The following is a 23,602-nucleotide window of genomic DNA, read 5'->3' on the forward strand; positions in this document are numbered from 1 at the left end:
TGAGATTGTCGGCATCAAAGACTTTCACTCTTGCTCTCAGTCTGTGGCTTTTCTCACTCTAAACTAACAGGCATCCAGAGACTACAGAAAATGTATCCTGTTACTGAGCTTCAGGACTTTACTTCTTTTTTCATCTTTCAGCTGGTCCTCAACATTCATTTAAAATGAACATTACTACTATTAGCAGTGGGTGTGAGAAGCTGACTGTTGCCATTAGATCATTCATTCTGCAAGCCATATCACTCAGGATTTATACACCCAACAGGTGGGAGACTGAGCAAATATTGCATACAGACCCAAAACTGAAACAGGGCAAATGTGTGTGGAAGAAGAGCTTGACTAAGCAGGAAGGATCAAACAACTGCTGGGGTTGCTAGAGGGGAAAGTTTAATGACAAGTTACTGAGTCGTTTATGGCCAGACTGATTATGAAGACTGAATAAATCTATGGTATATTTCAGGAGTTCTACTGTACCACCATCTGATACAGGGGTTGCCATGGTAAGTACAGATTTTCTATTAACTAGGAAGGTGACTAGACTCATAAAACCCATTAAACTTATTAGTGAATAAATTACACGTGAGATATGCCTCTATTGACCCCTTTGGATATTTAATATTTTCAAAAAATTCTATAAAATCTCCTCCTAGGTTATTTTATATGAACAATATACAGTAATGTCAAAATCTATCAAAATGTACCATTTCTGAGATTCCCCATGTCTTGGATGATAGCTTAGAGAGATTGGAAAATCATCACTGTGCTCGAAATATTGATGTGGAGGCAGTAGCGTAAGGAAGTTAGAGTTACTGAATCTAATTCAATATGATTTGCTACTCAGATTCTAAAACCTCTATAAGGTCTAGACCTCTGACTTTACACTTGCAGAATTTTAAAACAAATTAAATAACTCCAGTTTATTAGTTGGCTGTATAATTCGTGACAAAGATTTAAAATTAGACTAGTAATACTAGTACAAAAATAGAAATTAATATTGTTAATGCAAAGCTTAAGTTAAGAAATCGGGTTAATAAAAGTCACCCAGTTCCAAGAGCTAAATGCTGACTCAGACATATTGCATACCCTGTATACTTTGTGAAATCTATTTAATAACAGAACAAAATGCTGCCCTTATATACACTTATGAAACCCTACTGAAGTTGTGCATGGATGTATGTGAAAGTCAAGTTACCAAGGTGCCAAGCATTGGCCACTCCTAGGACAAGATCCATTTGGCTGGAGGTAGGAGGCTCATCTTCAATGCACCTCTGTACAAGCTTGATCCTCAGTCTATCTGGGTGCTGGGCAGAGATGCTTAAGTTAGAAGGCTGCTTTACCCTATACCAGCTGTTGAAAGCCCTAGCAGTCATTCCTGCAGCCAGGGATCACCAGGGCACAGACTCCTTGACTGTGTCCCCTGCAGCAGAGGTTAGTAGCAAGGTAGCATAGTAGCCATCTTTGTCTACTTCTACACTTGGAGTTAGGGATGAGATTCCCAGTTTGCACAGACATCTTTGGGCAAACCCACCTGAACCCCCTGGGTATGTACTTGGGGCGGCTAGCCCATGCTGCAACTCACCACTGCTTATGCTACCATGGCAACACTATTATTTTCAGTACACTAGCTCAATGAGAGATAGTGCAAGTATGTCTACATGAGCTGGGAATCACACTCTTATATCCAAGTGTAGACATAGCCATTGTATCTCTAGAACACTCAAGGATCTCCCTCTGCAGCGGTAAACCTCCAATGGCTGGCATTAGGGATCAGTGGTGCCATGCAAGGCAACCTTACCATATCAATGAATTGGCCCTCCAATGTCTACAATGGGAGTTGCAGGTACCCAGCACCTTTCAAGCTCAACACCGTAAGCAGAAATATTTGAAGTAGAGCTGAGTGATATTTGGAATTTTTGTCCAGTGGGAAAAATTCCAGCATATCAATATTTGTCCCAAATTGGAATGAAAAGTTTAAAAGTTGAAAATCTCCACAGAATGGAAATTCTGAAAAAAAAAAATTATATGGAAATGGCAAAATGTTTCATTTTGACATTTTCGACCAAAGCAAAACAACTCTTTCATTTTGAGTCATTTACACGTTAAACTGCAGTTTCCCATTGTGACACATTGTCTTATGGGAATTGTAGCTTGGCAACCTGATGCCCTCATTGTCCCCTATGGGCCAGGCTCACTTGTTGGACTACTTCTCCCATGATGCACTCAGAGTGATGTGACTCCCGTGATACGACTCCCATGATGCATCAGTTCCTCATTTCCTGTCCTAAACTGTTATGTTGTGTTCCTGAGCGCTGTTAAATAGCTATTGCATTGTATGAGGTTGGGGGAGGGAACAGGAAGTGGTCTATAATGTGATTTCTATCTCTAGCTATAGCAGATATGTATCCATAGATAGAGTGTAAAGCACATTGGAACCCGCATGATAATTTATAAATATAAGGTATTGATAATATTTGAACTATATTTTAAATGCAGCTGTCTATGCCTGAATATTTGTCACAATGCTACTTTTACTGTAGCTTTGGAAAAGTTACATATTTTCTTGTATGTGCTTTTGTTGGGTGGAATCGTTTAGAGAAGACTACTTTAGAAATCATAATAAGTAAAGTGTTTATTGAACATTACGTTTTATTTCCATACTGAATACATTATGAACTGTTGAATTTCAAGGACTCCTAAAATACTGTACACTGAACTAATTAAAATTATTTTCCTGAACATTTGAATTGAAACTAGAAAAATAATCTGTTTTTGCAGTGGGTGCTCATTTCCCCAAGAAATCAGTTTCTCATAAATGAAGCCTAGTTGGCAAATTATGTACAACAGGTGTGAGCGTTCTTCATCTTTCCCTCTTAATTATTTAGCCATCTCTAGCTCTGTAGACAGGTGCTTTGGGGAAATTAACAATATTGCATTCTTCGAGCACGGGCATATTCCTCTGTCACTCATTCACTTATTTCTGAGTTAGCACAAAATTAAAAGTGTATTTTGCAGGAAAAACTCAATTACTGGAATCCCTAAAGGGAACAAGTAGCAGTAAATATGGGGCAAGTATATGGTTATACTTTTTAAAAATAACAACTGCAGTGTAAATGTACAAAAAATGATTATTTTGCCACAATTGAGATTCAAAAGCATTCAATTACCCTCCTCCCTTCTTCTCCCCGACCTTAATTAAATGTTAGCACTGGATTCTCATATCCACCAATTGTCACTTAAATAGCATGAGTGCTGACTTTTGGTTTTCAGGTTAGCCTTTTGCAAACTATATTTCCTGTTTGGATATAATGCATTGACAGTGGGATTTTCAAAAGCACCTATATTAATTATGGGCACAAATCTCATTGAAAATCATTGGCTTTTTGAAGTCAATTGGAACTTGAGAACTTAGTTCATTTGAGGCACTTTAGAAAATCCCAACCTCAGGGATCCCACTAATCCCACTAATAAATATTATCCTGTTATGCTGAAGGACTGGATGTATTTCTCAATATGTAGGTAAGGTTTCCATGAAGACCTATTTTGTGCAGAAAGATTTTATAACTTTTTCAAGGGGATGCTTTCCAGGAGCTGAGGTTGTATCAATTGATGGCTCTCTTTGCAGAATCAATCTTTTGTTCCTTATGCATCTTTAATGAAACAAATCAGTGGACTTTGGCTAACTTTGATGATGCACCAGAGAAAAATCCCTTTTTATTTTTATTTATTAATTTTGCCCAGAAAGAGTGCAATATAATGTTCACTGCAGATATTCATGTGTCATATGTGGGGAAGAGAGTGGGACACATGGTGGCAAAGTAAGAGTGCCTGATGACATGTCTGGCAGATTTTGAACACACCCATACATGTCTTTGTATCCATTCCTTGTGCTATTTTCCATTATTTTCATGGAACTGAGTTCTGAGAAATCCTAAATCCATCTCAATATTTTAATTTGCTTGAAGCAGTAAATAAATCAGTGCGGCTCATCACTGGCTGCTTCACAGGCTGAAGTCCTCTCAGGAGCTGTCAACAGAGCAGATGGTTAAGACAGCACAGTCTGTCAGCTTTGAGACTATCCCACACAAGACAAAGACAGGTAACACTTCAATCTTACTGCAGATTGAGCAGTTTAGAGAGGATTTACAAATGGCTTAACACCTCAAACACAAGTCTGTGGGAGGAATTAAGACAACCTGTTTTAACTTGGGAAGATTCCTTATCCATATGCAGCTAAAATAACTCATAGATAAACTGAGGTCCTCTAAAAACTATTGCAGCTGGTCTCTGCTTTTCACATCACAAGGAGCTAGACAAATGGATCCTCTTAGGAAACCAGACCACAAAAGCCTTTGGCCTTATTACTTTTCTTATATGAACTACCTTGTGTAGGAGTGCACAGAATTCTTACAGACAAACTTAAGCCTGGAGGTAGCCCAAAGGCCTGCTCTAGCAGAGCTATAAAATATTTAGACCATGCCTATAAACCAAGAGAAACGAAAGCAACCAACTCACCTTTTCCTCCAGATTTTAGCATCAAACTTGCTTTTTTTAAAAAAAAGGCTAGTAAGTTCTGGAGAAAATATACGAAAAAGCCTGTTTAGCAAAATGCAATGCTGTGCCTGCCAAGTCGAGAATCATTTGGAAAGGGAAATGATTAGCAGATAAATTTCTTTCCCGAACTGTGTATTGCCCTTCTCATCAGCAACTTTAATGTCTGTTGTGTGTGCTGCATTTTTTCTGCACACTGGATCATGTGTCTGCTGTAGCTTCAGTCTCTTATGACTTTCTGTGTACAAAGAACGAGGAGTACTTGTGGCATCTTAGAGACCAACAAATGTATTTGAGCATAAGCTTTCGTGGGCTAAAACCCACTTCATCAGCTGCATGAAGTGGCAAATACAGTAGGAAGATATATATACACAGAGAACATGAAAAAATGGGTGTTGCCATACCAACTGTAACAAGAGAAATCAATTAAGGTGAGCTATTAAGTGAGCTATTATCAGCAGGAGAAAAAAAAACACATTTGTAGTGATAATCAGGATGGCCCATTTCCAACAAGAAGGTGTGAGTAACAGCAGGGGAGGGAAATTAGCATGGGGAAATAGTTTGTACTTGTGTAATGACCCATCCACTCCCGATCTTTATTCAAGCCTAGTTTAATGGTGTCTAGCAAATTAATTCCAATTCTGAAGTTTCTCATTGGAGTCTGTTTTTGAAGGTTTTTTTTGTTGGAGTATTGTGACTTTGAGGTCTGTAATTGAGTGACCACGGAGGTTGAAGTGTTCTCTGACTGGTTTTTGAATGTTATAGTTCTTGACGTCTGATTTGTGTCCATTTATTCTTTTGCGTAGCGACTGTCCGGTTTGGCCAATGCACACGGCAGAGGGGCATTGCTGGCACATGTTGGCATATATCACATTGGTAGATGTGCAGGTGAACGAGCCTCAGATAGTGTGGCTGATGTGACTAGGTCCTATGATGGTGTCCCCTCAATAAATATGTGGACAGAGTTGGCAACGGGCTTTTTTTGCAAGGATAGGTTCCTGGGTTAGTGTTTTTGTTGTGTGGTTGCTGGTGAGTATTTGCTTCAGGATGGGGTGCTGTCTGTAAGCGAGGACTGGCCTGTCTCCCATGATCTGTGAGAGTGAGTGATCATCCTTCAGCATAGATTGCAGATCCTTGATAATGCGCTGGAGAGGTTTTAGTTGGGGGCTGAAGGTGACAGCGAGTGGCATTCTGTTACTTTCTTTGCTGGGCCTGTCCTGTAGTAGGTGACTTCTGGGTACTCTTCTGGCTCTGTCAATCTGTTTCTTCACTTCAGCAGGTGGGTACTATAGTTGTAAGAATGCTTGATAGAGATCTTGTAGGTGTTTGTCTCTGTCTGAGGGGTTGGAGCAAATGCGGTTGTATCTTAGAGCTTGGCTGTAGACAATGGATTGTGTGGGGTGGTCTGGATGAAAGCTGGAGGCATGTAGGTAAGTATAGCAGTCAGTAGGTTTCTGGTATAGGGTGGTGTTTATGCGACCATCGCTTATTAGCACTGTAGTGTCCAGGAAGTGGACTACTTTCTGTGTACAGCAGCTTTACATGGAGAGAAACCCCCCTCACCACAACAGTGGCAGATGCCATTGTGTATTCAGATGCAGCCTACTACAGAGGGTGAACCCATACTGTGTTCTCTCCTGGAGACATTACTTTCATTCCATTCTTCTTTGGTTATTCTCTTCATATAAAATTAAGGTCATTCTGATTGCAAGTTAATGGTTGCTCTTTGTGGCTAGCAAAACACAAGAACTTCCATTGCTGTTATTTCCCCTTTGTCTTTAACAGCTCAGCAGAGATTTCTGGCTATTTAAAGACCACTTTAATGATTTCTGAATATACAACAGGCTTTTTATTTATTTTGGCTTGAAAGCCAAATATATAAAGTGGTCCTAGGTTAGGAGTATGGGAGACTTTAACTTCCCAGATATAGACTGGAGGACAAGTGCTACAAATAATAGCAGGGCCTACACTTCCCGGATGCGATAGCTAATAGATTTCTTCACCAAATAGTCATTGAACCTACAAGAGGTGATGCCATGTTATATTTGGTATTGGTGAGTAGTGAGGATCTCATAGAAGAACTGGTTGTAACGGAGCAACCTTGGTGTGAGTGATCATAAGCTAGTTTAGTTTAAACTAAATGGAAGGATAAACAAAAATAGATCTGCAATGAGGGTCCTTGATTTCAAAAGGCCAAATTTTAAAAAATTAAGGGAATTAGTTAGGGAAGCGGACTGTACTGAAGAACTCAAGGATCTGAATGTGGAGAAGGCTTGGGATTACTTTGAGTCAAGGATGGAGAAATTATCTGAAGCTTGCATCCCAAGCAAGGGGAAAAATTCATAGAGAAGGATTGCAGACCAAACTGGATGAACAAGCATCTCAAACAGGTGATTAAGAGGATGCAGAAAGCCTACAAAGAATGGAAGATGGGATGGATCAGCAAGGAATGCTCCCTCTTAGAGGTCAGAAAGTGTAAAGGAAAGAGTGTGAACTGTCAAAAGCAAAGCAAAGTTGGATCTCACAAAGGAAACCCCTAGTAACAGGTTCTATAGCCATTTAAATAAAAAGAAAACAAGGAAAGAAGAAGTGACGACTATGAGCTGCCAATGTGATGCAGCTATGAAAAAGGCTAATGCAATCTTAGGATGCATGATGCACCAGGCAAGGTATTTCCAGTAGAGATAGGGAAGAGTTAGTACCATTATACAAGGCACTGGTGAGACGACATCTGAAATATTGTGTCCAGTTCTGATCTCTTATGTACAAGAAAGATGAATTCAAACTGGAACAGGTGCAGAGAAGGGATACTAGGATGATCAGAGGAATGTAAAACCTGCCTTAGGAGAGGAGTCTCAAAGAACTTGGCTTGTTTAGCCTACCCAAACAAAGGGAGATATGATAGCTCTCTATAAATACATCAGAGGGACAAATACCTGGGAGGGAAAAGACTTATTTAAGTTAAACAAGAACAAATGGATATAAACTGGCCATCAACAAGTTTAGGCTTGAAATTACACTAAGGTATCTAACCATCAGAGGAGTGAAGTTCTGGAACAGCCTTTAAAGGGGAGAAGTGGAGGCAAAATCCTAACTGGCTTCAAGACTGAGTTTGATAAGTTTATGGAGGGGATGGTATGAAGAAACTACCTACAACGGCATTTACCTGATCTGTGACTGCTAGTAGCAAATATCCCCCATTGCCTGTGATGGAACGCTAGATGGGGAGGTCTCTGAGTTACTACAGAGAATTCTTTCCCAGGAGTCTGGCTGGTGGGTCTTGCCAAAATGCTCAGGGTCCAACTGATCACCATATTTAGGGTCAGGAAGAAATTTTCCTCTGGGTCAGATTGGCAAAGGCCTTCGGTTTTTTTCACCTTCCTCTGCAGCATGGCGCATTGGTCACTTAAAGGTTTAAACTAGTTTAAATGGTGGATTCTCTGTAACTTGAGCCAGTGGTTTTCAACCTGTGGTCTGAGGACAACTGGGGGTCCACAGACTATGTCTAAGATTTCCAAAGGGGTCCGCACCTCCATTTGCAATTTTTTAGGGGTCCACAAATGAAAACAGGCTGAAAACCACAGCTTTAAGTCATTATTTGAGGACTTCAGTAACTCAGCCAGAGGTTATGGGTCTGGGTGGACAGGGTTGTGTGGCCTGAAATGTGCAGGAGGTCAGATAATCATGATGGTTCCTTCTGGTCTTAAAGTCTACAAGGACTGAGCAGAGTTTGTGTGCAAGTGTGTATTATTTCATAAACCCTACAATCTATTGTTACTAAGTGATGTTGATTTTCTGTTAGTTGCAAAGTTATTCAGCTTTGTTCAGGAATACCATCTGCTTCCTCTGATAGGATCTCCAGATTTAGCCAACCCTGATCCAAAGCCTCTTAATGGCAATACGAGTATTTCCATTAACTTCAGTGGAGTTTGGATCAAGGTTTAAGTTCAGGCTTCATTTCTTAACTGTGGTCACTTGAATTCCTCTCAAGTCTCTGTGGTTTGTACAAGTGCCTTCGTGTTGTATCAACTTGAAACCTGTAGTTCTTCATTCATGCTCAGATCAGTCTGTTCTCTATGGGATTTGTCTATTCCATAGTCTAAAAATGGCTAAGGTTTACCTGCATAATATTACTATTTATTTGTATTACCGCAGTGTTTAGGAGTCCAAGGCAAGGACCAGGACCCCATATGCGCTAGGTGCTGTATAAACCAAACAAAAAGCTGGCCCCTGTCTCTCTGTCCCCAAAAGCTAACAATCTAAGTTAAAACAATAAGACTGACAGGGGAGTACAAGTAAACCACAAAACAATATTGGTCAGTATGATAGGCACTGCCTTCAGCACACCAGCAGCCTAACGGGGCTAACTGTCTGTTGAAAACAGTGTTAATGATCTCTTTGGACACTAGTATCAGAGAGGTAGCCATGTTAGTCTGAATCTGTAAAAAGCAACAGAGGGTCCTGTGGCACCTTTGAGACTAACAGAAGTATTGGGAGCATAAGCTTTCGTGGGTAAGAACCTCACTTCTTCAGATGCTGAAGTGAGGTTCTTACCCACGAAAGCTTATGCTCCCAATACTTCTGTTAGTCTCAAAGGTGCCACAGGACCCTCTGTTGCTCTTTGGATACTGATTCCCTTTTGGCTGGTACATGATGAGCCTTATACAGCCCACAGGAGAAGGTTGTTACACAGCTCTTCTAGTATGGTGTCCCTATATGGTTATTAGAGCCTGGAAAATGCAATGTAGTTCCTGGGATGTTCTGGGCAGCTAGGAGATGTGCTAAGTCAATACATCCCCAGTGCATCATCCACTGTGAGTGGAAGCCCCAGCCAGGGCCGGCTCCAGGCACCAGCTTACCAAGCAGGTGCTTGGGGCGGCCGCTCCGGAGAGGGGCAGCACGTCCAGCTGTTCGGCGGCAATTCAGCGGATGGTCCCTCACTCCCACTCGGAGCGAAGGACCTCCCGCCGAATTGCTGCCGCAGATCGCAATAGTGGCTTTTTTTTTTTTTGGTTTGGCTGCTTGGGGCGGCCAAAACCCTGGAGCCGGCCCTGCCCCCAGCATGAACAAAAGCTGTGTTTTCCTGTCTGAACTCTCAAGGAGAGGGCAAAGGGGGAAATCATCAATTACCCTCCTGAGTGGTCAGTCGCCCCACGGGTTCAGCAGTTATTTTGGGTACAAACAGGGCCAGCTCTAGGCACCAGCAAACCAAACACGTGCTTGGGGCGGCACAATTTCAGGGGCAGCATTTGCGCTCCCGGAGGGTATTTTTTGGCTTGGGGTAGCAAAAAATCTAGAGCTGGCCCTGGGTACAAAGAGAAGTTCTCATTGAACTATAAAGCAATCTTAACAAGAAACCTATCTGAAGGATAAAGGACAATAGAAAACTGGAGATGGCTGAGAGGGACACTTCAGGCAAATTCAAAAACTCACCAGAAGAACAAATATCTCATTGGTTGGCATGGAACTAAAGCAGGCGTATATTTATGCCTTTATTAGAGGGTGTTGCAAGTAACCTTTCTGCTCTTCCATCCCTTTCCCTCAAAAGAACAAACAGTGCCAGATCCCATGGTAAACACAGCATTTTAATTCTGCTCCTTCAACAGAGAACTTGATACATTATAATTTAGAACAAACAGGCTTAATAGGACTGCTATTCCGATCCAAATCTGTTTGCGTAATCCTAAATTTGTTTGATGCCTGGCAAGGGAAGTATTTCAGGGCCAAGACTACAAAAAATGCAGTGTGATGTGGATTAAGAATATGTTAATTTCATCCTCTTTCATGCCCAGTGGATTAAGTGTAAGCAGAGTCTCTATTAAGCGACACACCAGTCAGGCTCTGTCAACTCATATTAGCACAATGTAACTCCCTCTCTCAAGGCTTTGAATAGTACTCACCACTGTCATAGCTAAGGGCTTCTTATCTACATGCCTTTACACTGGGCTTATCATCATCATTCAGAAGTCACAGGAGTCAATGAGCCTCAGAAAAAAATCAAGACCGTTATCTACATGCATAAATATGGATTTTGGTGCTTAACCTTCAGCACCCACGTTTGAAGAATGTTGGTCTAAACTTTCTATCCCTCCCTTGTTACAGCCACTGTCCTGAGTGGACTCAATTAACTGGGATTCACAAAATAGCTTCATATCGGTGGTAAACATAACTGAAGTTATATGGAATCGCCTTAAAAACAAACCTTCAAAAATATTCCTGAAACACAATGGACAGAGAACATCCAATTTCTTTCGTACCTTCTGACAAACAAGCCTAAAAAAATTCACTTACAACATGAAGTAACTAAACTAGAATATTTACATGAAAGAAACTGTTCTTCTCAACTTTACAAGGAAGCAATTAATTAATGCTAGAGGCAACAGCTTTTGCTAATCGAAAGAACAGAGCATAACTTGTGTCTGCTTAAGCAATCCTATTATAAGAAAGGAGGAAAGCAGACACATTATTGGCCTATCAATTAAAATGAAAACATGCAATGGAACACAATTAATTCTATTAAAAGCAATCACTTACTTTGCACTGAAGATAGAGTTGTTGAGTTTGATATGTTATATTAAGATGTATATATTCCCTCAGTCTGCCAGCTCTGATATGCTAGGTGAATGACTTTTTAAATTCAGTCTTTCAAGTCTGTCTATTTCTGTATGAATAAATAATCATCATCTAAATTCTGCATAGATTCTTGTTACTATATTTTCTGCACATCCTATCTCACTTGGTAATTTCCTCTATCTAGTGGCTTTTCAACAGATAGTCTGTTTAATTTTTTGTTTGTTTTTTGTTTGTTTGTTTTGTTTTTCCAGTCACGGTGAACCTTAAATGGTACCTTTAGGGAAAAGAATCTTTTTTAATAGATCATTGGAACTGAATGAAGAAACGGACTCTTCTCCAAAGACCTACAGGCTTTGGCTCCACTCTGCATGACAGAATGGAAAATTGCTAAAAAATATTAAGAGAGCTAAGTCAAGGTAATGTACCGGTAGAAGCTTTGAAGTCGCTGCACTATAAACTCTCTTGACACATATGCTTCAATAAATATTGCAGAAGGTGTCCAATCATAGCAGCCCAGCTTTCCTTGTTATACAGGACAAACCTTCCTCTAGTTATAATCACTTTTAGACAGGAAGAACTGGGACTGAGGGCTTGTCTCTACTTACTGGTGGATTGACACTGTGGCAATCGATCCACCGAGGGTCGATTTAGCGGGTCTAATGAAGATTTGCTAAATCAACCGCAGATCGCTTTCCTGTTGATTCCAGTACTCCACCAGACACTCTCCCGTTGACATAGCATAGTGTGGACCCCGCGGTAAGTAGATCTAAACTACGTTGCCTTGAGTTACACTACTAACGTAACTCAAATTGCATAACATAGATAGATTTTCCCCCATAGTAGACCTGCCCTCTGACTTCAATTCTTGTCTCTGCCACAGACTCCCTGTGTGATACTCAGCAAGTTGCTTTAGTCTCTATATGCCTCAGCTCGCCATCTATAAAATGGGTATAATACTATTTCCTTTCTCCCACACTTTGCCTTGTCTTGATTGTAAGCTCTTAGAGGCAAAAATAATCTCTTATGATTTGTCTATACAGCGCAGGATAATAGAGCCACAATCTTAATTGGGGCCTCTAGGTGCTACTGAAATACAAATTTTACATTATTCTCAGAAGTGCCAAATCCTGGAACTGAGCTTATAAATATATATTTTTTAAACGGATCACATATCATTCTACTTTTCCTGGATTCTTATTTTCCATGTGTCTCATTTTGGCTTTGTTGAATCCTGGGATCCCAGTAAATTAGTATACATGCTTAGAACTCATTGGAATGTTTCATATGGTATGTTCACTGGTAAGAACCCTCCATCAAGTAGATAAGCAGGCTATCTAAAGGCCAATACAGTCCAAAGTCTTTATGTTCTTTATAAATGGGAAAGATTTGTCATTTCAAGCACTCTTAAATGGTGGTTTCCTGTATTTTCAGTGCCCATTTCGAATATTGATTAGATTACATATAGATCTTTTTCTCTTCTCTACGTTTGTATTGTTTAACCAGAACTGATGTATCCACCTCCCAGTTTATAAAAATGTCCATTAAATCTTGGGCATATTCGTTCAGTCTGTTTTCTACCAGTTAATAAGTTCTTGTAGCTCTCTCTCTCTCTTTTCCCCCCTTGAGCTTCCTTTCAAAAGGACAAAAGGAACTGTCCAGCTTTCCTCCCACTGTGAGTGACAAAAACTCAAGATAGTGTTACGCTGACACCGAGTGCACTGCTTTGCCGATCTCTGAAATGTCATTGCCTGGGCAGCCTGCTGGGCTCAGCTCAGAGTCCCGGTGCCAAGACTGCTAATAAAAAAAGAATAAAGGTTAATGAAAGCATTGGGTTATTTATTATCTGGAATAAAATATGCTGGTTTTTATCTGTATCATTTGTTCAAGGCAGAAGGTCTGGACTTTGATTTTTAACATTTTATTTTTTCCTTTGCAGTATGCTGTGTTTGGTTTCTTGGCTACGGCACAGTCTTGCAATACTTATTAGATGTAGTGGGCCTGATGGCGATATTCGTCATCACACCGAGTAATGTCTTACTCCATAAGTAGTCCCATTGTCTTCAGTGGTACTTTGCAGGATGGAAGGTACTACCGAACATGAGTAAATGTATCACAGTCCAGCCCATTGGGATTAAAGGGCAAAACCTCTGTGCTGGAGGGCCCTGGTGCAAGGGGCAGGATTTGGAGAGGCCATGCATGCATGGAGCTCAGCTATACCTGTTTGTGGATCCACTTGCTGTGCCCCTAGTGTAGGGTGTTACAAGGGTTAAAGTGCAAGTTCCTGTGCAGTAGCACCAAGCCACTGTGCATGTTAGGATGCATTACTTGATGAAGTGGGGTCATTTCATAGCACAGTGACTCCGACACAGATTGTGTATGAGACTTGAACCATTGTGGAGGAGTGTGCGGGCCTCAATGGTTGAGGTGGCAAAAAAGCTAGGATCAGCCAGCAGCAACAGCTTTTATGTCCTATGTTGTCAGCTCAATGGGTTCATCGTGTCTTGTCTGTCCATCTGTGGGTAGCAGTTCTAAGCTGTGGCACTCCCAGGGCCTGGGGCCGTTGCACCAGCTCATCATCACATAAGCCCTTTATTCCCAGGCCCCATCCCAACCCCCACCCTTGTGTGAATAGTCTAGACCCAGACAACATTCAAATTATACAGTGCATGAAACTCTACGATTATGCCGTGGTTAGTTCCTACTTCCTGTTTTTGTTCCTGTTGTGCTAACAATCCAGTGCCTTAATTAGGAGCCCACGTGCTACAGGCCTGCCTCAGCTCGCCACTTGAATTTGCATTTGCCATGCCCCTTGCCTACAGACTATCTTGTCACCACATAACAGATGCACACACCAGTGCATTTGTATGCCATGTTCAGTTTTGGGGTAGCACTGGTACAACCAACACCATTTTTTAATTGCAATGAGGCTTTGGCTGCTATGGGAATGGAAGGGGCTAAGTGCCTCCTAGGACTGGACTCTATTAGGATGATGAAAGCAACTTTTCTTGTCTTACCTCCTGTCCAATCTTCCTTTAGTGGCCCTGTGAAAAGCACAGTAGGTGACTAAAAGTAAAATTCTCAGTGGTAGAAAATAGCTCCCAGGTTGAAGTCTGATAGTTCAGACTATATTCTTAGCTGTAAATCATACTTTTATTCAGGGCAGAAGATCTGTAAAAGGTCTGATACTCTTTAAAATAAGGGATATTTTTCTGCTCCTCCTGTGGGTGTTTAAATATATATATAAATTGCAAAAGGCACAAATTATAAAAAGCTGGCCACAAAAATGACTGGTTGTGAGTCTGTTTACTGCATTTTTTTTATATTGCAAACTATTTTAGCTTCAATAAAGCAAAAAATTCCAGTAAGCAAGTGAAAAAAGAAAGTAGCACCATCTTAATTAGTTTGAGATTAAGATAAAAGTTCAAATACATCTAACAGATCTTGCGGCAGGTCATAATCTAGCAAGACATTGCTTCTATGGGAAATATTTACTTGTGTTCATGGTAATGTGTATTATTCCTGTCACATTAACTCATGACAAGAATTAAATGATCCCTGTAACTAATTATTCAGTTGTGTAAGTGGGTGAGGAAATATATCTTTTATTGGACCAACTTCTATTGGTGAGAGAGACAAATTTTTGAGATTACACAGAGCTCTTCTTCTGGTCTGGAAAATGCACTGTGTAATCTCAATAACTTGTCTCTCTCACCAACAAACGTTGGTCCAATAAAAGATATTACCTCACCCACCTTGTATCTCTAATATCCTAACACAGCTACAACAACACTACATACATATTCAGAGTTGTAACACAGGTAACAGACAGATTAATCTGGTCAGACCAATATCTCCTTGCTATACAAGCACATGTAAATCTGGCATAGGATACTGAATAATAATAGAAATAATAATAATGCTAAACCTTGCAAACGTGAATACCAGTTGCCCCCAAAGAACCAGAAAAGACCCCAAACATGCAGCTGACATTTTGCACAGGCCACTAAGACTAGATGCCTGTCTTGAAAATTTGTTTTAGTCAGCCACAAGTTATTGGTCTCAATTCAGAAGTAACTAGATCAAATTCTATATCAGACTAGATGATCTAGTGCTCCTTCTTCTGGCTTTAAAATTTATGAAACTATCAAACTAGGACGTCTGGGCTTGTGCGGAGCCATACTGACGTTAGCAGGGTTTTGAACAGGTATCACCATCTGCCTGTGCATTGTAGACAGCAGGACTGGGGGCATATCAAATAAAGATCTTCCATTTGTGGTTTAAAAGACAAAAGCTTCCTTGGTGAAATTTCCTGTTGCACTTTTAGCCTCAAACAAAAACTCATGATTCAAAAGTACAAACCCTGCCAGCTGATTCATGCAGGTGGGTCTTTATGTCCATAGAGTCCCACTGAAACCACTGGGGCTCAGCGGAAATAGGGGCCTGCTGGCACAGATCAGATTGCAAGGCCAGGACCATGTTTAGTGAATTAGTTTCATGTATCATTGGACAAATCCTGCATTCCTTAGGCAAAATTCTCTTTGAAGTGACTGGGAATTTTTTCCTCTGTTAAGACAGAAAGATAGGTCAACCTTAGCATCTTGACTGACACACCAGGGACTGAACCAGATCCCCCCAGAGCTAAAACCATAAGCTACTAGAACTTGAGTAAAAAAGCCTCGGTAGCTGGTGTTGTAACAGAATCTTATCCTTTGCAGATTGGGCACAGAGGGGGACCCATAATACAGGCTATACCTACAGACATAGGCGCCGAATCCGTGGGTGCTCCGGGGCTGGAGCATCCATGGGGAAAAATGAGTGGGTGCTTCACACCCATCGGCAGCCAAGCTCCCCCCTCCTTGCCGCCTTCTCCCACTTCCGAGCGCGCCACATCCCCGCTCCTCCCCCTCCCACCTGGAAAGTCCTAAGTGCTGCCAAACAGCTGTTAGGCGGCGGGAAGCGCTGGGAGGGAAGGGGAGGAGCAGGGATGCAGCGCGCCCAGGGAAGGAGGCAGAGAAGAGGCAGGGCAAGAGTGGGGACTTGGGGAAACGGGTGGAATGGGGGCAGGAAGGGGGCAGGGCTGGGGTGGGAAAAGGGCTGGGGTGGGGTGGGGCAGGGACCTTGGGGAAGGGGTGGAATGGAGGTTGGGTTGAGGGCGGTGCAGGGGCAGGAAGAGGCGGGTCAGAGGCAGGGCCGGGGGGGTCAAGCACCCACTGGGCAGAAAGGAAGTCAGATATTATGCCACCCAGGCCTGCAATTCAGACTACAGAGTTGTCACTATCGGGCATATAGATGCTGCTGGCGTGAAATAAAAAGGACCTAGTTTGCATTAACTTAGTCCTATTTGAAAGAAATCTACATTAATGTGAACTAAGTACCTTTTAGTTTGCACCAGTAGCATACACATGGGAGAGTTACAGTGCAGCATGCTTGTGTGTGCTGCAGTTCACAACCCAGCAGTCCAAACCATATAGACAAGCCTATATACTTACTGGTGGGTTACAAAAATATGTATATGCTGCTTTTTAAATACACACACACACACACACACACACACACAATACATTATATATATAATTTCCTGTTGTCGTTCCCATGCTCCGACCACCACAAAAATAAAGATAAAGAAAGAAATCAAATCATGTATTTGAGAGCAGTTTTTGTGGGTAAACAATGGTAGAGAGAAATATCCTACCCAAAACCCATGTCCAACAATAAGGATGCTATCCAACTTCCACTGAAGTCAATAGGAGTCTTTTCATTAGAACCTGGATGAGACCCTACGCATATTTCTGTATGACACTCTAGCTACAGGAGATGAGGCAGAATACAAAATACAGAGGAACCATGTAAACTATAAGGATATAACTGTATCCGATAAAATGATTTCATAGAGAGTCAAATGATACAGTAAACTTTTCAAAAGGTATGACAGTAAAATATGGCTGGGAATAGTCAGGAAAGATAATGTAGAAAACAGGGAGCTAATCCAATATCCAAATGCGGTAAAAGTAGTAAAGGCCAGGCTCCATTAAGGAGAAAATAGAATATGAGATTCAGGAGGGTGGTAGAAGGACAAGGATTTGGCTGAAAATAGTCCAACGCAGACATTTGCATTTTCCCTTTAAAAGGCAAACATTCGGAGCCTACTTTGAAAAATTACACCCATTCTGAGACTAGCCCAGGGTGTAACATTGCAATCTAAGAGCATGCTGCAAAGCCCCTTGCAGTCAACCCAAGTATGTCTACATTGCAATAAAACACCTGGGGCTGGCCCAGGGTCAGCTGACTTGGACTCATGGGACTCGGGCTATGGGGAATATAAAATTGCAGGGCAGCTGTTGGGGCTTTGTCTGGAATCTCATATCCCAGGCTCCAGACCGAGCCCGAACAGCTATGCTGCAGTTTTATAGCCCTTCAGCCCAAGTCTGAGTCAGCAGGCCAGAGCCAGCTATGGGCGTTTTATTTCAGTGTAGACATATAACAAGAAGGTATAGCCATGGATTTAAAAGGCTTTGCAACAAACTATATAGTCTTTGTTCTCTGTAACTTTTATATACCTCTTTTCACATTCTACTCAAAAAGGTGATGTTCCCACACATACAATTTTAAATCGCCACCCACAGTCACAATGACTGATTCAGCTGTCACTGTTGGTTACCGACAGAGAACAGTTACTAAATTTGAATGAATGGTTGCTCAGATATGCACTGATAAGAAATTCCCTATAGAGATCCTGTATCCAGACCAAACATTTAACTGGCTTGATTGTGCTTTTATAGAGATGTAACAATCGATTCTATAATCATCCCCTGCTTTTACAGGAATGCCACCTGTTTACCTGTATCGGAGCTAGATTCTGACAGCCATGGGTGTGTAAATTGTGATACAAAATATAGGAGAAAACCCTTTCTCCCCCATTAGCATAGCTATATAGGAAGTATTCAGAATAGTGGTGCTTATGCTCTTTGGGGGTAAAGGATCAATAGCATGACCAGGGCCATCGAATAGCCAAAAGGGGCAAGGGTGTAGCCCAGGCTACTGCTCCCATTCATTTCAGTTTTGAATCTAACCCTGTGTTGGTTAGATTCCCTTTGACTTCAACAGGCTTTGGATCAGGCCCATAATGCGAGTCCTGGGAGCAAACTCAGTTTAGGCAACACTAGCTAACAAATTCTGCTCCCTTCATTAACATCATTCACAAAACAAGGAGAAAAATGTACTTGTTTCGATGTTCAGTGCCTTAGATGATAATCATGTGCTGGCATTGAGTTTGTACGTATGAGTAAGTGTGTTTACTTGCTTGTTAGGTCATCTATTGTTAATGAACTTTACTTAAAATTTATTCTTTGTATAAAGGACATTCTAGATTAAAATAATGTTATCCTTCTATTTAGGGGAAAGAATGTCTTACAGTTTTTTTTTTTCTCCTTTTGGTTTTTACTGAAATTTAAATTAATTAAACACCTAAGGTTAAATTCATCCCTGATGTAAATCCACTGACTTCAGTGATGAATGCATTCATTCAAGTCCCTCATCTTTTATGAGCACTAGATTAAAGATACTGGTTTTCTTTAAAGGATGAGACAATATTGAGAGTAGTCATGAATTTGTACATTTTTAACGGCGAGAGTCTGTAACCACTGGAACAATTTACTGAGAGTCGTGGCGGATACTCCATCACTGGCGACTTTTTAATCAAAATTGGTTGTTTTTCTAAAAGATATGCTCTACGAATTATTTTGGAGAAGTTCTAAGTTCTGGAGTTCAGACTAGATGATCACAATGGTCTTTTCTGGCCTTGGAATCCGGAGATCTTTTCTGGGCTACAGAAGCTGCTAGATCAATCTTCAGAGGGGTAGCTGTGTTAGTCTGGATCTGTAAAAGCAGCAAAGAGTCCTGTGGCACCTTATAGACTAACACACGTATTGGACCATGAGCTTTCGTGGGTGAATACCCACTTCGTATTCACCCACAAAAGCTTATGCTCCAATATGTCTGTTAGTCTATAAGGTGCCACAGGATTCTTTGCTGCTTTTATAGATCAATCTTGAAAATTATGAACTGTATAATTTGTATCTATATTACTAGACTTGTTTTCTACTAATCCTTTTTTATGTTTATACATAACATAAAAATAAACTTATGCTAAATGCCCAAAGTATTTCATATTCAGTGGTAGCTGCACCATCTTTTCTCATATGGTAGGGGCTGGACACTAACTGCAGCTGACAAATTCCTATATAACATTCTGATGTACCCTTCTTTTTATTATATTGATAACATAATTAAGAAGATTAATGGGTTTCAGATATTTAATAGGCAGGAGGGAAAGAAAAATCAGTTTCACAACACACTTGCCATTTTTGGGCCAGGTTGCAATGATACCCAATTAGCAAACTAGCCTCACCACTGCGAAGTTGCAGCAAACCAGTGCCAACATAACAAAACTATACAATAATCTTGTGATGGAGCAACTTGAAATGTTTCAGAGTTCTCTGTAGAAATGCCTCTGGTTGCTTTCTTCCAGCTATGGCTCTTCTACCCCTCCTCCAGACTTCCATTTATTACAAGGATCAGAGCATTGGCAGGGGCAATGATGGAGGCTTTGATTACTAGTAATTGTTAGTTCCCATTACAGATGTCTGTACATGGGATGGTTGTGGGGGGCGGGGTCTGTCTGTACCACTTCTGAACAGTGGATGATTTTATGGAATTGTATCATGAAATTTCTGTGTCGGGAAAGCTTGTATGTATGTGGCTCTACCACAAATCAGCAGGGTTGTACCACATCTTGATCAGGCCAGAGACAATGGCGTGGGATCAGCACTCAGGAATTGTCAATTCAAAGTAAAACATCTTGGGAGAATGTGTTTGCTCTAGTTGTTAGAAGACATTCCCTCCTCCTGTCTAATGGGAGTAGGGTTTAGGAGCAGTGGAAATTTACCAGAAGACGGAACAAAAAAGTAAGTGACCCCAGTATGAGTCTATAAAAGGATTCCCAGAGGGAGAGAGCCATTTTACACCAGATTAAGATGAGAGAGTTAAACTGTAAACCAGAAGCTTTATACTTTTTGGGTGGAGTTTTGGCAGAGGGGTGTATTTAAGTACTGGGGAGTCTGAAGGGTCAGTGCTGAGCTGAGACAGGTTAGGCAGCTGGACAGTGGGTTACACCACCCAGAGGGGATTCCAGAGAGAAAGTCTGCACCTTGAGAGTGCACCTCAGGACAGTGAGATTGGGGACACTTGGTTCAGGATCCAGCAGCTTCAAACAACCCAGAGATCCAGAGTAGCAGAGGGTTGGATGCCCCTCAGAGTAGTCCTACTGGGTAGCTGGAATTCTCTCTCAGCTACCCAGTAGGTAGCTGATCCCAGAAAAACTCTTGCCACACTCAGCAGTGACTTAGTTTCTCTAGTGAGGGTAGACAGTAAGTTTGCCCCTCTGCCCCCAGCCTGAGTCTAGCCATGGTGGGTTTGCACATGAGCCCTCATGGTTTAACCCTGTTACAACATTATACAAAACAACATACAAAAATAAACTTTTCACATTCTCAAAGTCAGAATCCCAGGACATCCTCATGTCCACACTGACTTAGGATACAGGCAAGGCAACAGAATTCATCATACACACATCCGTTTGCCTGCTAGCCCCTGATCAGGAATACCCTTATGTCCCTCCTGAGTCCATCGGCATGACTTGACTGAAAACAGAGGGGAGCTGATTAAGGTGAATTACTCAGGTTGTCATCACCTCTGGAAATGTACCACCCATGGAGGTTTGTATATATTGGTTTGAACTGGGTTTTCAGAGACCAGCAGCCAAAGAAAAGGCTTTTGGCATAAAAAGACGATGCTTAAACTGACTCAAGGCCTTCTTTCTGATCCAACAAACATACATTACCTTTTCACCACAGTAGGGACCCAGTCCTTGTGGATGGATTGGAAAAACTTTGGTCTACTAGGCCCCCATAAGATAAGATCTCTGGTAAGTTTTTAGTATGCCATAGGAACTTTTATTGTTTTATACCTTTTCTCTGTAACGCTTTTACCTTAAGAATAAATATGCTTGCTTAGGAAGAGCTGGGTGGTAACTGGTAACCAATGGCAATTCACTATTCATAGCCCTCAGAGAGAAAGCACCGCATGGGTGCTGGCCATTAAACAGACTGACTTGCTGGGGATATCACAGTGTAAGACAGGGAGCTGTGCAGCCTTGAAAGCTCCGAATCAGAAGGCAGTGGGACAAGGGTCCCTGCTCAAAGACAAGTGACAGTTTGAGAACATGAGACCTGACTGTGCACTCCTGGAGCAGACCAGGGGGTGGGAGGTGGTGATACAGGTGCAGTTACTTTGAAACTGTGACAGCAAGCTCCAGTTTCTTCCAATTGTCAGCACCCAGACCAAGCAGTGCACGTCAGGTCAGATGCTGCTCTTTCATGAGCTGTTTGAAATTCATGCTTGCTAACTAGCTTTACCTCAGACAAACGAACAAGTCTGCTCCCAGCTTTTGATTTAAGAGCAAAAATGTAAATCTTTGCAACAGTAGGGTTACCATATTTCAACACTGAAAAAAGAGGACACTCCACAGGGGCCATGGCCCTGTCCCTGCCCCAACTCCGCCCCTTCCCCACCCCCACCCCTTCCCCGCCACCATTCCAACCCCTTCCCCAAAGTCTCTGCCCCCTCCTCTGAGCACCCCGCATTCCCCCTCCTCCCTCCCGCTCTGATCTTGGTTGGGGGTTGCTAAGTGCTTCCCTGCTCCCCACTCGCCCTGCAGCCCCTGCACCCCCCTTGCCCTGCAGCCTCTGTGACCCCCTGCTCCCCACTCACCCTGCAGCCTCTGCACCCCCCTTGCCCTGCAGCCTCTGTGATCCCTGCTCCCCACTCGCCCTGCAGCCCCTGCACCCCTCTGCCCCTGCAGCCTCTGCGCCCCCCGCCTGCCCTGCTCCTGTGCCCCCTGCCCCTGCAGAGTCTATGCCCCTACCTGCCCTGCTCCTCCTCACCCTGCAGCCTCTGTGCCCCCTGCCTGCCCTGCTCCCCCCGCTCACCTGGCAGCCTCTGCCTGGCGGGGGCTTTGGACGCTCAGTGGCGACCGGGGCGGCGCGGGTCCCTGCAGCCCCGGCACACGCTGCACTGCCCGCCCCATGCCGCAGCCTCCTTCCTGCCGCCGGCGAGCACGTTCCCCGGCCCGTCTGTCCCCTCTGGAAACAGCTCCCGTGGCGCCAGGTTCCGAGCCGTGCGGGGCGATGGGGCTGTAGGAAGGGTCCCCCAGTGACCGAGGGGTCCCCGCCCGTGAGGGAAGCCCGAGCCGCTGGCTGGGCCCGGCCTCCCCGTAGTCCTGCGGGCTCGGCTGGGGCGCGCGGTCTGCCCGGCCTGCGGGGGTAGCAGCGGCCCCTTCTGCGGCTGAGGCCCCCACCCCCAAGCTCGCTACAATGTAGCCGGGGCGGCTGGGCTGGGCTGCACTGCGGACCGGGCTGGTTGTGCTGGGGCCAGCCGGACCCTGGCTTATGCCTCCCTATTTCCCCAGACATGTCCGGCTTTTTGAAAATTCCCCCCAGACGGGCATTTGAGGATCAAAAAGCTGGACATGTCCTGGGAAATCTGGACGTATGGTAACCCTATGTCTTTAAAAAGCTTCACATACAACTTAGATACCATGGATGCAACCATTCTGGGATAGATCCTAGTGACCTCCTGGCCACACATTAGGACTGCTGTCAGGGGAATCCAAGCCTCTCTGCTCTGGGTCCTTTGGATGTTTCAATCCCTAGAGCCTCAGCAGGTTGCATCACTGGTTCCTCCCTTGGCTTATCTGGCATATTCCCTGGGCACTGACTCTCAATTAGTTACTCCTTTTCCCTAGACCCAAGAACTAGTGCTGACCCCCAGATATCCCAGTTACTTAAACACACTCCTCTCCAAGAACTCCATCCACAAGGTATGAAGCTCCTGGTTTACAGTTTCTCTCTCTCAGGGGGACCTGGCAGTCAACACACACACACACACACACACACACACACTTTGCACAGAGTCTAACACCTTCATGCTATTTTATCCTTAATCTTATAAAGCCCGAGAGAGTACAGAGCATACAAAAGAAACATCTGAAACCATCATGTCCCTCACTTCATAGCTCACCCTTTCCTTGTGAGTCTTTGGGGAAGCATCTGGATCCCAAATCTATACCAACATCTCCCTCTAACCCCCTGCTATATATGGGAGTCAGGATGCAGAAAGGGCTCACAATAAAAGATTAGAATTTTGAATGAGAGAAAAACAAGATTGGGGCTAGAAAACAGCATGAGGCAAAGCAGAACATGCACAGATTACATTCTTGCCAGGCTGGATTAAATCAATAAAAGCTCTGATGAAACCGGAATTCTGTAACAGACTTGGATAACAAATTTGATCAAATCTTGGACACCGTTGAAAGCCAGGTGGTTAAAAGTAAAGCTGAGCATAACAAAATGTAAGGCAACTCAAA

The 23,602-nt window shown here is 42.8% G+C and overlaps 1 long non-coding RNA gene across 2 annotated transcripts in view; it reads left to right on the forward strand.

Moving 5' to 3' along the window:
* The window catches only part of LOC117883218, a 62,769-nt gene that overhangs the window by 33,500 nt on the left and 5,667 nt on the right, over nt 1–23,602 (forward strand). Inside the window, exon 1 of one of the 2 annotated variants that reach the window (XR_004647206.1) lies at nt 11,465–11,537. The exons of the other annotated variant lie outside the window; for it this stretch is intronic. This is a non-coding gene — a long non-coding RNA (uncharacterized LOC117883218). Of the gene's footprint in view, nt 1–11,464; nt 11,538–23,602 lie in introns of those variants that run through there. 2 annotated transcript variants of the gene reach the window in all.

The sequence above is a fragment of the Trachemys scripta genome, chromosome 9 (assembly GCF_013100865.1).
Source record: "Trachemys scripta elegans isolate TJP31775 chromosome 9, CAS_Tse_1.0, whole genome shotgun sequence".
Classification (NCBI taxonomy): Eukaryota; Metazoa; Chordata; order Testudines; family Emydidae; genus Trachemys; species Trachemys scripta.